Source organism: Callorhinus ursinus, unplaced genomic scaffold, assembly GCF_003265705.2.
Source record: "Callorhinus ursinus isolate GAN/ISIS: 27379988/994484 unplaced genomic scaffold, GSC_fseal_2.0 scaffold10, whole genome shotgun sequence".
Lineage (NCBI taxonomy): Eukaryota > Metazoa > Chordata > Mammalia > Carnivora > Otariidae > Callorhinus > Callorhinus ursinus.
The window spans coordinates 85,962,188-85,976,418 of NW_027397072.1; positions in this window are offsets into that span (position 1 = coordinate 85,962,188).

Here is a 14,231-nt window from a genome sequence, read left to right on the forward strand (position 1 = left end):
GTGCTTAGGAGTTGATCACTCTCTTTGTGGTATGCAAGAGCTGCTGGCAACTCAGAAAGCATCAGGGAGTCAGCACCAGCTGGTACTGGGTCACTGAGAAATGACATCTATACGACAGGCTGGTCTTTGTAATAAAAAATCGATATAAGGTCTAAAATGCACACAAATCCAAAATTATAATTTTTCCAGAAAAGTGGTGGACATAAATAATGTATATTGCCAAACTGGGATCTGTCATAGAGGGGGCCTTTTTGTTCATAGGGTCCTGGAGGAGAGGGGGCCAGACAGGCAGACCAGAAATCACTGAATCATCAATGTGGACCAATGTCTCACCTGTGAAAATGTTGAAGCTATGTTCCTCTTTTTCTTTTTGTACAGATAGAGTTGAAGGTGACCCGAATTCTGCCTTTCCTATACTTTACCTGAGCAAAGGAGAAATGGCTATTATGTGATCTTGCAATTATCATAGGCTCCTCAAAACTTCCATCTGATCTGGGAATTCAGATTAACATTGGGTTGGCAGATGTGATTTCCTGCTTCTAAGAAGGATTTAATAAGTCTGAGCCAAACCATCTGGGACATCTTATCACTTTTAAAGAGGAATCCTACATTTTTTCTATTTTTAAGAGCAAGTGAAACTGAAGTATGTGTATCAAATTTTGCTCAAGATATGTAAAAGTGGAAGCACTGAGGTCAATGATCTGATAAAATAATGCATTTTTGGAAGCAGGACATCCACTAACACTATCAAGCACTAGGACTGCAATACTTTAAGTCTTTATTATGGAACATATATTCAAATATATAACATATAAACATATAACAAAGTAGAGAGAAGAATATACTAAGCCCGATGAACCCATCTTCCCTCTTTGAGAACCATCAACTCATGGGTCAGGCTTGCTTCATCTATCTACCTTCCATTTTCCTACCCTATCCTGGATGAAAGAATCTAGTTTTACAGAAAAAAAAAAAAAAAGGATAGCAAAGAGAAAACATCCAGTTTTTTGATCCATTCTGCCTGCCTTGATGATGACCTCAAGATACCCACACTTGCTCTTGGCTCCCAGACCAGCCAGGTGAGCTAGCCAGTGGGCTCATGCACAGACCTGAGAAGGGCAATTCCACTGGATTTCAGAAAAAATTACTTCCTTTGTTCCAGCTTCTTCATGTTTTCTGAGTCATCATAGACATCAGTTCTAGAAGGGGCAGTTCTAGAAGAGGAGAATAATGTTCCCAGACAGAATTAAATATACCCAACAGAGATACATAAGGGAAACAGAAGAAATTTTTTTTCTACAAGCAGCTTTTTATTTTTTATATATTTTTTAAGGATTTTATTTATTTGAGAGAGAGAGAGGGGCAGAGGGAGAGGGAGAAGCCGGCTCCCTGCTGAGCAGGGAGCCTGATGTGGCACTCGATCCCAGGACCTTGGGATCATGATCTGAGCTGAAGGCAGACGCTTAACCGACTGAGCCCCTACAAACAGCTTTGTAAAGTGCTCCTTTCTGCTTCTTCTCTTCAGTCTTCCTGAGGACGATGTCAACATCTTCTCTAGGACTGTATGGAAGGAAAAATCAACCTCGTTCTTTGTCACAGTCAAGGCTGAGATATGCAGGAAGTGGGCATCAGTTTTGTCTCTCTGCCGTTGGGCAAGTCCTCAAGTTAAGCAACCTCCCTCACTTTGGAGGAATCCAGTAGGGAAATTTCAGGACATAGTGAAACATGCAGCCACTCCCAGGAAGTTCTGCCCCTTAGAGCCAAGTTTCCTTACTCCAGTTCATCGGTTTTCTCTTTATCTTGTCCTTATGTTTGTAGAGAAAAGCCATATACTTTGCTTGCAGAAGAATCTTTCATACCCTTGATACACACCAATCCTGCCTAGGCGTTTCCAATATCTTTCCTAATCCTTATTTAGAAATTGTTGGTTTCATAAATCAACTCTCCAGCTCTTCTTTAAATTTCTTTGAATCTTTTTCAAACTTCCACATCCCTTTTAAGGTGTCAAGCCCTAAACTGAGAAGGATGCTTCAGAAGGAATTGGGAATGGAAACAAAATAAAAAGCTTATGTTCTTTTATTTAAGACTCATGTGGGTTATCACCATTGATAGAGATCAGCCTGTTTTTTTAAAAAACTGGGCAATGTAAATGTTGTAGAGAAGACGAAGAAGGTGGTATCTGTCAGAGTGTAGAGTGCTTATCTTAGCTCCCTTGGAGAGCATTTAAAAACATAAGTCTGGTAGCATCTTCACGAGTTCCAAATATTTAGTGGCATGAAGAGATAGATGACAGGAACTGCTCCATCCCTGGTGCCAGCGTTAGCTTGTAGTATCATCTAGCCCCAGGACTTAGCAGGCCAGAGACACGGCAGTTAGACCAAGTGGGAGGAGGAGCCAGTCTGAGAGGTGCAGACGCTAGACTGACGATGGTTAATTTTATGTCAACTTACCTGGACCTCAATGGCCAGATAGTCAATCACTATTCTGAATGTGTCTGTGAGGGCATTTTTGGACAAGATTAACCCTTAAAATGGTAGACTTTGTGTAAATCAGATTTCCTTTATTATGTGGGTGGGCCTTATTGAATCAGCTGAAGGCTTGAATCGAACAAAAGGGTGTTCTGCTGGCAGATGGCCTTTGGATTTGAACTGCAACATTGGCGCTTCCTTGGTCTCCAGTCTGACAGCCCACTCTGCAGATCTGGGGCTTGTCTATCTCCATAATTGCTTGAGTTAATTCTGTAAATAAATCTCGTCCTATATATACATATGTTAATGATTCTGGTTCCCTAGAGAACCTTGACTAGTACAACTGTGAAGACTTTGCAAGTTGTGCTGACACATGAGGTTTCATCCTCTCACCTTGGCTCAAGGGGTTGGTGCCCATTCACAGGGCTGTGAAAAGTAGCCATGTCAGCATGACTCATATTCCTGGAACTATGCATTCATTTAACACTTTGAGGAAAAAAAAATCTACTTACATATTAAAACAATCATAGGTATAACATAAACTAGCATGCAAGTTATGTATATGTTGGAGAAACAGAGCAGGGGACTTCAGAGACACGTTGTAGAGGCAGCTGGCAGATTGGCCCTCAGCCAGTTGACAACCTTAGGGTTTGGATTCCTCATCTTTAGTCTCAGGATTCTTCAGTATAATATACTGAGAAGCAGTCATGAACAGGGGAGGAGAAAAGAGGTACTTAGGGTGTGTTTCAATGATATTACTTTGTAAGTGATGTGGGAGCTCCACTGGCAGTGGTTGGTGAGAAGATTGGAAAACAGGGGCTGGCCACAGAGCAGGAGAGACATAGTGGGGCCCAAGTGCAGGCAGAAGAATTCCAGCTCATTATTTGAGGGTCAGCTCTGTTTCACCTTCTATACGAATCCTTTCCTGACTCTTTCCTGAAAATGAGTTTGTTAGCCCATACTCTTTGCTCCCCAGATACTTATCTTGATCACCATGACTCTCACACTGTCTTATGGATTTTTGTCTAAGAGTGGGTAGCAGTAGACTAGGGGCTCTTCAGGGGCATAATCTGGGTCTTGTTTATCCTCAATTCCCTGTGGCTAAGCCCAGAGCTCAGCACAAGGCAGGCATTCGGGAAACATGTGTTGCACCAAGGACTGAATGGCTAACATCGAATGGCTGGCACTACTGTTTGTTGAGATAGGGAAATGCAAGACATGAAATGGGTTTGAAAGAAAATATACTAAATTCACACATCAACTCTATCACCTTATTATTCTTGTTATTTATTATTATTTTGGTCAAACGATTTCTTTTCAAATATATCAAAAAGGCAAAAGTAGTTGAGTTATATGCAGTCTAAATGACCACTAGTTTTGAGTTAGCAAATTCTTAAATAATGAGGATTTATTTTAGATTTAATTAGTTCTCATATACTGGGTCATATTTCACTTTTTTTAAAACATTTTATTTATTTATTTATTTGAGAGGGAGAGAGAGAGCATGAGCCCAGGAGGACGGGCAGTGGGAGAGAGAGAGGCCGACTCCCTGCTGAGCAGGGAGCTGGATGTGGAGCTTGAACCCAGGACCCTGGGATCATGACCTGAGCTGAAGGCGGATGCTTAACTGACTGAGCCACCCAGGCACCCCTCATATTTCACCTTAAAAAAAAATTTCCCTAGAAAGTGGTAACTCACTGTAGTAGATTTATAGTATATCAATTTAGTTTTATCTGCTTAAAATGTTGTGGCCATTTAATTGAAATATCTAGTTGTGTTATCTTTAACCTAGGGGTGGTCCACAAAACCCAAGCAGAAACAGTACAAGACAAGACTTTGCTTCAAAAGGAAGACTTGTATTCTAGGTTCAAAGAGAAAGGAACAGGTCATCCCTTCAAACTAGGTAATTGCCATGTGCATTTGTTTTCAGAGTTATCATGGGCTAAGTGTTCCCGGTTGGGGGGGGAGGGCAGAATTTCTTCCCTGCATCCTTATTTCATTGTTTCAGTCTTAGACATTTAATTTAGCTGGAGTTTTACATATGAATGAGAAAAGCTGTGCTTATCAAGTTTCCAGATATTCCAAAAGTTACAGAGACTATTGTGTGAAGGCAAGATGGTGTTTTGATAACAATCCAGGATGGTTCAGGTTCTGTATGACTCAGCAATTCTGGAGTCTTGTGTCCCTACTTGGGCACTTCTTAAAGACATGCATTGAGGTTTGGTGGGAGGAAAAAATGCATGGTACTTTTAGAAAGTCTGTCTCTTTGTTGTTTCTTAGATTTGAAAAAAATTCCAATTATAGAAATATTGAACTATTTTCCTTTCCTTTATACCATAATATAATCATGTTACATTTCTTGTTTCCCCATTTTTGTATAGTAAAATGTAGTCTGGATTCATTATAAAATGTATGGTTAACATACAAATGACAATAAAAGGTCTTTTAAAAGGAAAAAAAATTAAGTACAATGAAAAACTCTGAAGAGGGTTTTACTCCATTTTTTTAAATACCTTTAAAAACAAAGTGTCTCTATATTATTTGAATATAATGGGTAGTGGTTTTTTGCAAGGTACAGCATTTATGCTTATATCAGATTAAAAAACAAGGGGGGTGGCGCCTGGGTGGCTCAGTTGTTAAGTGTCTGCCTTCGGCTCGGGTCGTGATCCCAGGATCCTGGGATCGAGTCCCGCATCGGGCTCCCTGCTCGGCGGGAAGCCTCCTTCTCCCTCTCCCACTCCCCCTGCTTGTGTTTCTGCTCTCACTGTGTCTCTCTCTGTCAAATAAATAAATAAAATCTTAAAAAAAAAAAAGGGCAAGGGAATGGTTGAATGGTCATAGCTGGGGGAAGCCACCTCATGCAGGTTGGGAAGTCACCAATTACATGGAGTCCCCAGCTTTTTCCTCCTGTCTCAAATCTTTCCCATACTCCTGGTCCAGCAGTGAGAGCAGCACAAAGGCCTCATAGTCCCAAGGGGACAACCAAGGTCCAGCATCACCAGCAAAGGTAATGAGGAACCGGGATTACCTTTTAGATAAAAGGAGGGAAATGCATGTCCCCAAAACCTTACAAGGGGGCTGGTCCGGGTGCAGGTGTGACCCATTCGTAGCTCTCCCACATTCACTGCATGAAGTAGGACAGAAGCTTGGGGCAGAATATAATAAATAATAGCATCTGGCACCCTCCTCCAGAAATCTCAGAATGTCCAGAGATGAGAAAGAAACTCTCTAAAGGCCTGATCTACAAGGGAAGCCATTTCAGATTTCTTTCTAAGTCAGCATGACTGTACATAAACTTTGTTCAAACCCAAAGCCTGATTTATGGCCTGTCACGCATGCATTGTACACCTGCTTTGTGAGTGAGTAGCCTAAAGGAAAACCGTCTTGTCCTTGAGATATCGATCCATGCTCCTGCGCCCTGCATTCCTTGACGTTAAAACTCGTATTTCCCGCCTATATGCTAATCTGTAATCTTTTTAGCTTTTATAAGATGTAAAAAAGTATATAACCCTGTAAAAACTGTTCATTCTCTGGAACACTTTCTTCCCTATGAAGAGTGTATTTTCCGGGCAGCTGTTCCTAACCTGGGCTGGAATAAAACCCTCTGTTTTCTTTTTATCTTAGAATTCTCCCTCTGGTAAATTTGCACCAACACCAGGGACTGTATCATTAGTGGGACTTGGGGGACTCAGTGGGAAATTGGTAAAAGGTAGAAGAGACACATATTATAATTATGAATATGCATCAGAAGAAGATCTTTGTGTCCCAGGAAATGCAAGGGCTTGGGAAACAAGTTAACAACATCATGAGAAGCTCTTAGCCAAAATCGAGATGTAACATTCTCCAGGATTTCTCCAACAAATGGAAGGTTTGGAAAAGACAAAGGTGGGTATGGGCAGTAAGTTATCGATGAAGGGTACAGAGACATGACAACTAAAATTCAACACATGGATCTTGTCCAGATCCTGCTTCAAATATGAGTGGGAGGGAATAGAAGAAACATGATGACAAAATGTTGATAATTGTTCAAGCTGAGAATGGGTAATGAGAGTTCAGTATACACTCCTGCTGATTTCAAACCATGTAAGCATTAAACAACAACAACAAAACCCCGCACACTCTCACACATCCGCTGTTTCCACCTTCGTGGGCGCGTGTTCATAAACATACAATTTCTGACATCATCAAAATCATGATTTGAATGAAATATTTGGATTTAATCTCTTAAATCTACAAAGCCACTCAAGAGATCTGAACGTGAGAGAAATGAAGAGCACCTGTCAGGGGTGCTGGGGGTGGGGAAAGGAGGACTCCAGCACCAGAGAATGGAGGTAGGAAATTGAGTAGAGGGAATGTGAGAAAATTTCAGATGACAGAGCCATTTTGAGTTGGAGAAAGCCACAGATGTTGTAACTCCTGTTGCTTCCTGGAGCATTTTTCTGGGGGGCATTTGTTTACAGACAGCAGCTTCGGAGTGTGCAGAGGGGGGTCGGCCTGCCGAGACCCCTAGCCCCGCGGTGGGTCAGGGCAACTGAGGACTGGCTCCTGGGCCAGAGACTCTGTGATCCCAGCCGTGAGGAGCCCTGATGCTAGAACAGGGCTCGGGATGGGCCCTCGTCAAGGTCACTGACTACTGCTGGGGCCCCGACATAGTAACAAAACTGCCTAATGGACAGGATGCTGATCCCTCAGTAGCCAGTTTTCTGTGGAGACCTATCACTAAACATCACTTTGAAAAAGGAAGATAAATAATAATAAAACAGGGCAGAAAAAAAAAATCTCAAGTCCTTTAATAACTGCACTGCGCAACATTACAGGTGAGAGAAATGGGACTTTTCGATCATTTCAGCATATTTGAAGTCTTCATTTGGGTTCTAGGTAAGTCTTCCAGGAACCACACTCATGCGCACATACTCAGAGATACAGTGGTCTTCTTACTGGATAAGGAAAAGGAGCTTGCAACTTCCCACAGGTGTTTTCTGATCTAACTAGGTCAATCCTCAGTACCAACCTCACTTTGAACACTGAGTTGCTCTGATTTAATATCGCCTTTTTAAGGTTGTTATTTTATATGTAGATGTTTAAAATTAACGTCTGTTTCTCCCAATTTTAAGTTCTCTGTGTCACTTTCTCCTTCCTTCTCTCCTTTCCATCCCTCTTTCCCCCCTCACTATACTACCCCCACAGCACTTAGCACATAGTGCCTGGGATGAAGCATTGACACCCACTTACATATAAGTTGAGCACTGTCCATGAGGATGGATGAGTACTGGCAGCAAAGTCTTCGCATCCTCATGCCCTTGAGGAGGGGAAGCCCTATAGCCACCTGCCCACATGTTGGGTTTTTCTACATTAGGAAGAGGAGTTGTGATCTTCACAATACTTATTGCTATGCCTGGACTGTAGGCATAGTTCAGCCTCTCCCATGCATTGGTCGTTGCACAGTTGGCCTGGTGTGAGCCAGGTAGCAGAGGTCTCCAGTTGTGATGGAAAACTTGGTGGTGGTACAAGTCATCTCTGGGTCCCAGGCATCATATACACAGATATGTGTATGGTGATCAGCATGCACGTGTGCGGTCTTGACTTGATATGGACCCAAACAATACTGATAGCATCTGGCAAGTATGCATTTCCCATGGGTACTGACCCGAGAATGACTCCCCCACCTATTATTAGGATCGCTCTTGATTAGGTTTACCACACTTTAGTGCTTAGCTTTCAGTGAGCAGAAGCCAGCCCTCATAAATCAAGCTGCATATGACAAGATAGAAAGGAAGGTGACAGGATTTGCATTATCTGCTGGGAGGGATTATAGAAAGGAGCTTAATTAGAAACCAGGAGTGATAGCTAAAAAACACATGCTTTTTCTTATTTTATTATTGTTGAGCCCGACATCCCCTTCTGTATGTGAAAGTACCCAGGCAAGACGCCTTAGGGTTACCTAAAGCCCCGTCCCTGTTGCATAGGTGGGAAGAGAAGACAAAGGCAGGAAGATCATTTGCTGTCTTCTTTTGTGAGTAACTGCTGGGTGGTCCTGTATAAATCATATTTATGGGTGTCGTCAGAGTGATGGAGCCTCTGGTCTATGACTGTGTGGGACAGTAAGGGCATATTTGTAAAACTACAAAGCAAAACTCTGTTGACTGTTGACCTCCTCACCCCCACCCCCCATAAAAGAAATAAGATAAATATACATAGATTCCCCTGTAAAATGGGATTTTCTTTAACAGGATAAGAAGGAGGAATAGCAGGTTTTCACAGTAGTAGTAACTTTCAAAAGCCCAGACTGTGGTAAATATGGTCTCCCAATTGTACCATCAAGGAAAACACACAAGTATTTGTGTTATGATGGGCTTAAAGGGACTTCGGAAGACTGAGTGAATTTATGGCTTTTTGAGGGTTTGTTCTCTGGGCAGCTGTTGGGCAGTAACTCATGCAGTGTCTGGGCCACCAGGTCAGCACACACACAGAGCAAGGCGTGACAGGGCTCCCTGCCGTCTGCCATATTTCATTAGACACAGAAAGAGATCAACATCGCGTGACGCTTGCAAAGTCAAGAACAGACTCAGTATCGAGGAACTCCAGTCTCGGTTGGTAATAAACCAACACGCTGACCACCATGCTAGAAAACGTCAAGAAAACAGCCCTGTCTTAGGGTGAAGGGAAGCTGCCTAGCAGAACAGCAGCGCTATTGGGACAGCCCCGGTCACCCCAGGGTACCAGGGGTGTAGCCAAAGGGCACCTTCAATTACCACCAGCGCTGCAGCAGTGGCTTTGAATTTTGACTTTAAAACCTGATCCATCAAAAGCAGAGCAGGGGGCGAAAAGGTTCAGGCATAACAGCAGGGCTGAGGATGTGGTGGTTTGCCCCCTTTGTTCTGATGTTGTTGGCTTGGCGTGAAATACGCAACCACTTGCAATTTGAGACTAAAGGTGGATCGTTCTGAGGTCCCAGTGGAAACATGTTGATGAATTGGGTAGGTCTGATCCAAAGAGGCATGAACACTAACCTCAGCTAATTCTGGCAGGGTTGCCAAACAAGGTTGGTGGGCTCCTTTATCAGCAGATGAGAACAGCTGAAATTTCCATTCCTTCTGTTGGTTACCAAATATTTATACAGACACACACATCCACATAGTATATGGGTTTATGCGTGTGAGTATCCAGGCCAAGGATGGGCTTAAATAAATCAGAATCAGAAAGAGCAACAGAAGCTGGAAATGTGATTCTTTTAAAACGAGTTTGCGTGTGTGTGTGTATGTGTCTGTGTGTTTTATTTTGCCATATATAGTGAAGTGGGGCAAACAGTGGACTTTTAATCTTAGAAGACTAGGTTTTAATCTCAGCTTGATCATTTCTAGCTGTGCATTTGTTGGCCAATTATTTAAGTGTTCTCCTTCCAATTTTCTTTTCTCCTTTTTTGGTAAAGTTTTGTAGAGCACAGGTGGCAAATGTTTATTTGAATATAATCAGTGTAATAACTTCTCCCACCCCCTGCATTATTTTCTTTGTTTTTCTTAAATCCCAACAATGTAATTACTTTCCTTCCACTTAGTTAAGAAATGTCAGCATGGTTGAAGATTGTTTACACTGCTTCATGTTTGGGGATGAGAAGCCATAATCTTGCCCTTGGCTTAATTTCATCTAGCCCGCATAGCTAATGTTTAAATAAAAGAGTTCATACCTTCAACATTTTAAAGATGTAAGCTCTTCTAAGTTGTTTCCTTTTAAGTGATTTTTAAAAGTGTGATAAAATATACATAATACAAGCTTTACCATTTTAACCATTTTTAAGTGTACAATTCAGTGACATTAAGCACATTCCCAATGTTGTATAACCAATACCACTATCCATTTCCAGATTTTTTTCATTATCCCAAATATAAACTCTACGCATTGAACAACAGTTTCCCATTCCCTTCTCCCCAACACGGGGCGAGGTCTGAACAAAGTAGCTTCTGTCCCCTGGAGTTTGGGACCTGGCATGGAAGCTCATGGAAGTGTTCTGTTTCACCAACCTGAAAGCTCTCCAAATTGGGTTTTTATGGAGACTTCATTACATAAGCATGATCGATTCAACTTCCAACTCCCCCCCAACCCCCTACTCCCCAGAAATCAGGGGGTGGGATTAAAGGATCCTATTTAAGGTTAGCTCTCCTGGCAACCAGCCCCACCTGCCCATCCTTAGGTGTTTTCCAAAAGTCACTTTATTAACATAACAAAAGACACCTTTATGTTCTCATCACTTAGGAAATTCCAAGGGTTTTAGGAGTTTTGTTCCAAAACAAGGAGGACCAAATATACATTTCTTACCATAAATCATAATATCACACGAGGCAACCACTGTTCTACTTTCTGTTTCTATACAAATATTTGTTTGTGTGTGTGTGTGTCTGGATTATTTCACTTAACTAATGTTTTCAAAGTTCATCCATATCATAACATGTATCAAAGTTTCATTTCTTCTTAGGCCTGAGTAATATTGGATTGTATGTAGATACCACATTTTGTTTATCTGTTCGTCTGCTGATGGACACTTGGGCTGTTTCCACCTTCTGGCTATTGTGAGTAATAAATAGCCAAAGCTATTGCTATGAACAATGTTATACAAATATGTTTGTGTCCCTGTTTTCAATTCTTTCGAATATATATGCAGAAGTGGAATTTGCTCGATCATATGGTAATTCTGAGTTTCATGTTTTGAGGAACTTCTGACCTGTTTTCCTCAGTGGCTGTACATTTTACATTCCCACCAGCAATGTATAAAAGTTCTAATAGCTCCACATCCTTACGAACATTTGTTTTTTTATGTCTACTTGTTGGTTTGTTTTTAAACGATTTTATTTATTTATTTGACAGAGAGAGAGAGAGCACAAGTAAGGCAAGCAGGAGGGGGAGTAGGAGAGGGAAAACGGACTCCCCGTTGAGCATGGAGCCCAATGCGGGGCTCAATCCCAGGACCCTGCGATCATGACCTGAGCTGAAGGCAGATGCTTAATGACTGAGCCACCCAGGCACCCCATTTTTTTTAATATAATGGCCATATTAATAGGTATGGAGTGGTATCTCGTGGTTTTGATTTGCAGTTCCTTAACTGCTGATAATGTTGAATATCTTTTTAGGTGCTTATTGGCCATTCCTATCTGTATATCTTCTTTGGAAGTCTTTTCAAGTCTTTTGTCCAGTGTTGAGTTGGGTTCTTTGTTTTTTGTTGTTGTTGAGTTGTAGAAATTTTTTATCCATTCTGGATATTAATCCCTCATTGGATATATGTTTTGCAAATATTTTCTCCCATTCCATGTTTGGGAATTTCACTCTTTTCACTCTCCTCGTAGTGTCCTTTGATGCATAAAAGTTTTTCATTTTGATGAAGCCAAATTTATATATATGTTGTTGTTGCCTGTGCTCAAGTATTTATTGTTTCTGTTGCACCTTTGAGAAAACAAAACCTTATTAAAAAAAACAGTATTCAAGTGTTAATGATCTTAATTGACTTTATTCAATGATTCATGAATTAGATAGAAGAGCTATATAAAATGAAAGATTTTTCTGGGAAGAAGTGAGCAGGACAAAAAGTTACCAGCAGAGTGGATTGTTTGTGGCAAGGTCAACCTTCCTTTAGGGGACAGCAGGGATCGATTATGCAGATTACCTCACTAGTGCTGACCAGATTAAGATTTCACTCTCAGGAAAGATTGAAATTATAATTAAATTAGGTATTAAGTCTTGGTTTGGTGACATGGGCTTAGCATAAGTGACTCCATTTTAGGTCTATTGTCTCTTTTTTAACAATCTCCTTATCCCCAATATGGTTGATGTTGGTGGATCAGCTGTGCAGAGTGGTCTTGCTGATCCTGCTATTCCTAGCATTTCTTTTTGTGTGCCTGAGTTGACATAAATGTTACTGTTTTTCCTTGGCATCTTCATTTGATAGTCAAGTGGAGAGTTTAGTTGAACAGCAAACACCACTATTACATGCTGGCATTTGTGTTTTTATCAACCAAACCAGTAATTTGATTTATTAGTAGTCTTCATTTCATTCAAACAAAATATGTATCATTGTATAAGTAGTAACATTAAGAAGTATACAGGCATGTGTTGATAACTACGAAGTTGTTTTTTCATTCAGTCATTTTTTTTAAAATTCCACTCAATTCTTTTTTTTTTTTTTTTTTTTAAACTTAGGTATTCTCTGAGGAAAAAAATAAAATCTTGGTCCCCACTGGCTGTCATTTACTTTAATGCTCATGTGTTTTCCTGGGACAGGCAGCATTTAGTTTTCCCTGAAAATAAATAATAAATTTCCCATACTTTAAAGTAACTAGGATCCGATTACTTAACTCATCCCACACATATTCTTCAGCTTCCCCTTCCCATCCTTTGAGATCTTTCAGAAACTTGAAAGGATTTTTTTTTTTTTTTTTTTTTTTTGCCTTCATTGAAAAAACAAGTACTTTGACTGAAGGTAGATCTCAGGCAGGGCCAATCTTAAATTTTTATATCACTGACTGAATTACCCAATAAAGTTTAAACTCTGAAATACCAAAATCCTTATGTGTTTAAGTCTTATAAAAAGTATACAGTAGCTATTCTCAGATTCTACCTCCACACTAATAAATGGGCAGGGGACCAGTGTCCTGAGTTGTGCTCTGGTTCCCAATGTCAGGGGCTGTGTGTGCAGATACGTAGATACATACATGGGTCATGGATGTACAACAAACTCAAATTAGAACCTCTATTGAAGAAAGAAAAATTTGCACATTCATGACTTAAATTTTAATTTAGAAATTTATAGCCAAGTATGTGTTTTCTTATAACCATTAAAAAGTACATATCTCTATTGTCCTGCAAACATGTTTGGATTTCAAAAGTCTCATGTTTTATACTGGTAAGCTAGGCTCAAAACATCTACTTTGATTTAATAATCATTGTTTTAATAACATATGCCTGGGGGCACCTGGGTGGCTCAGTTATTAAGTGTCTGCCTTCAGCTCAGGTCATGATCCCAGGGTCCTGGGGTCTAGCTCCGCATCGGGTCCCTTGCTCAGAGGGAAGCCTGCTTCTCGCTCTCCCACTCCCCCTGCTTGTGTTCCCTCTCTTGCTCTGTCTCTCTCTGTCAAACAAATAAATAAAATCTTTTAAAAAAATAACATATGCCTGTATAATAGTAAGAGAATAAGCTTGGAAATGGAGACCAAAAAAAAAAAATCCTCAATATTCAAAGATGGTAATAAAAAATGTGCTCAAAAATGTATTTATTCGACTTCCCTTCTTATATATAAGAAACAGTACATATGATCTCACTGATATGAGGAATTCTTAATCTCAGGAAACAAATTGAGGGTTGCTGGAGTAGTCAGGGGTGGGAGGGATGGGGTGGCTTGGTGATAGACATTGGGGAGGGTATGTGCTATGGTGAGCGCTGTGAATTCTGTAAGACTGTTGAATCACAGAACTGTACCTCTGAAACAAATAATACATTATATGTTAAAAAAAAAGAGAGAGAAATAGGAAGGGAAAAATGAAGGGGAGGAAATTGGAGGGGGAGATGAACCATGAGAGACTATGGACTCTGAGAAAAAAAATTGGGGGTTCTAGAGGGGAGGAGGGTAGGGGGATGGGTTAGCCTGGTGATGGGTATTAAAGAGGGCACATTCTGCATGGAGCACTGGGTGTTATGCACAAACAATGAATCATGGAACACTACATCAAAAACTAATGATGTAATGTATGGTGATTAACATAACATAATAAAAAAAAAGA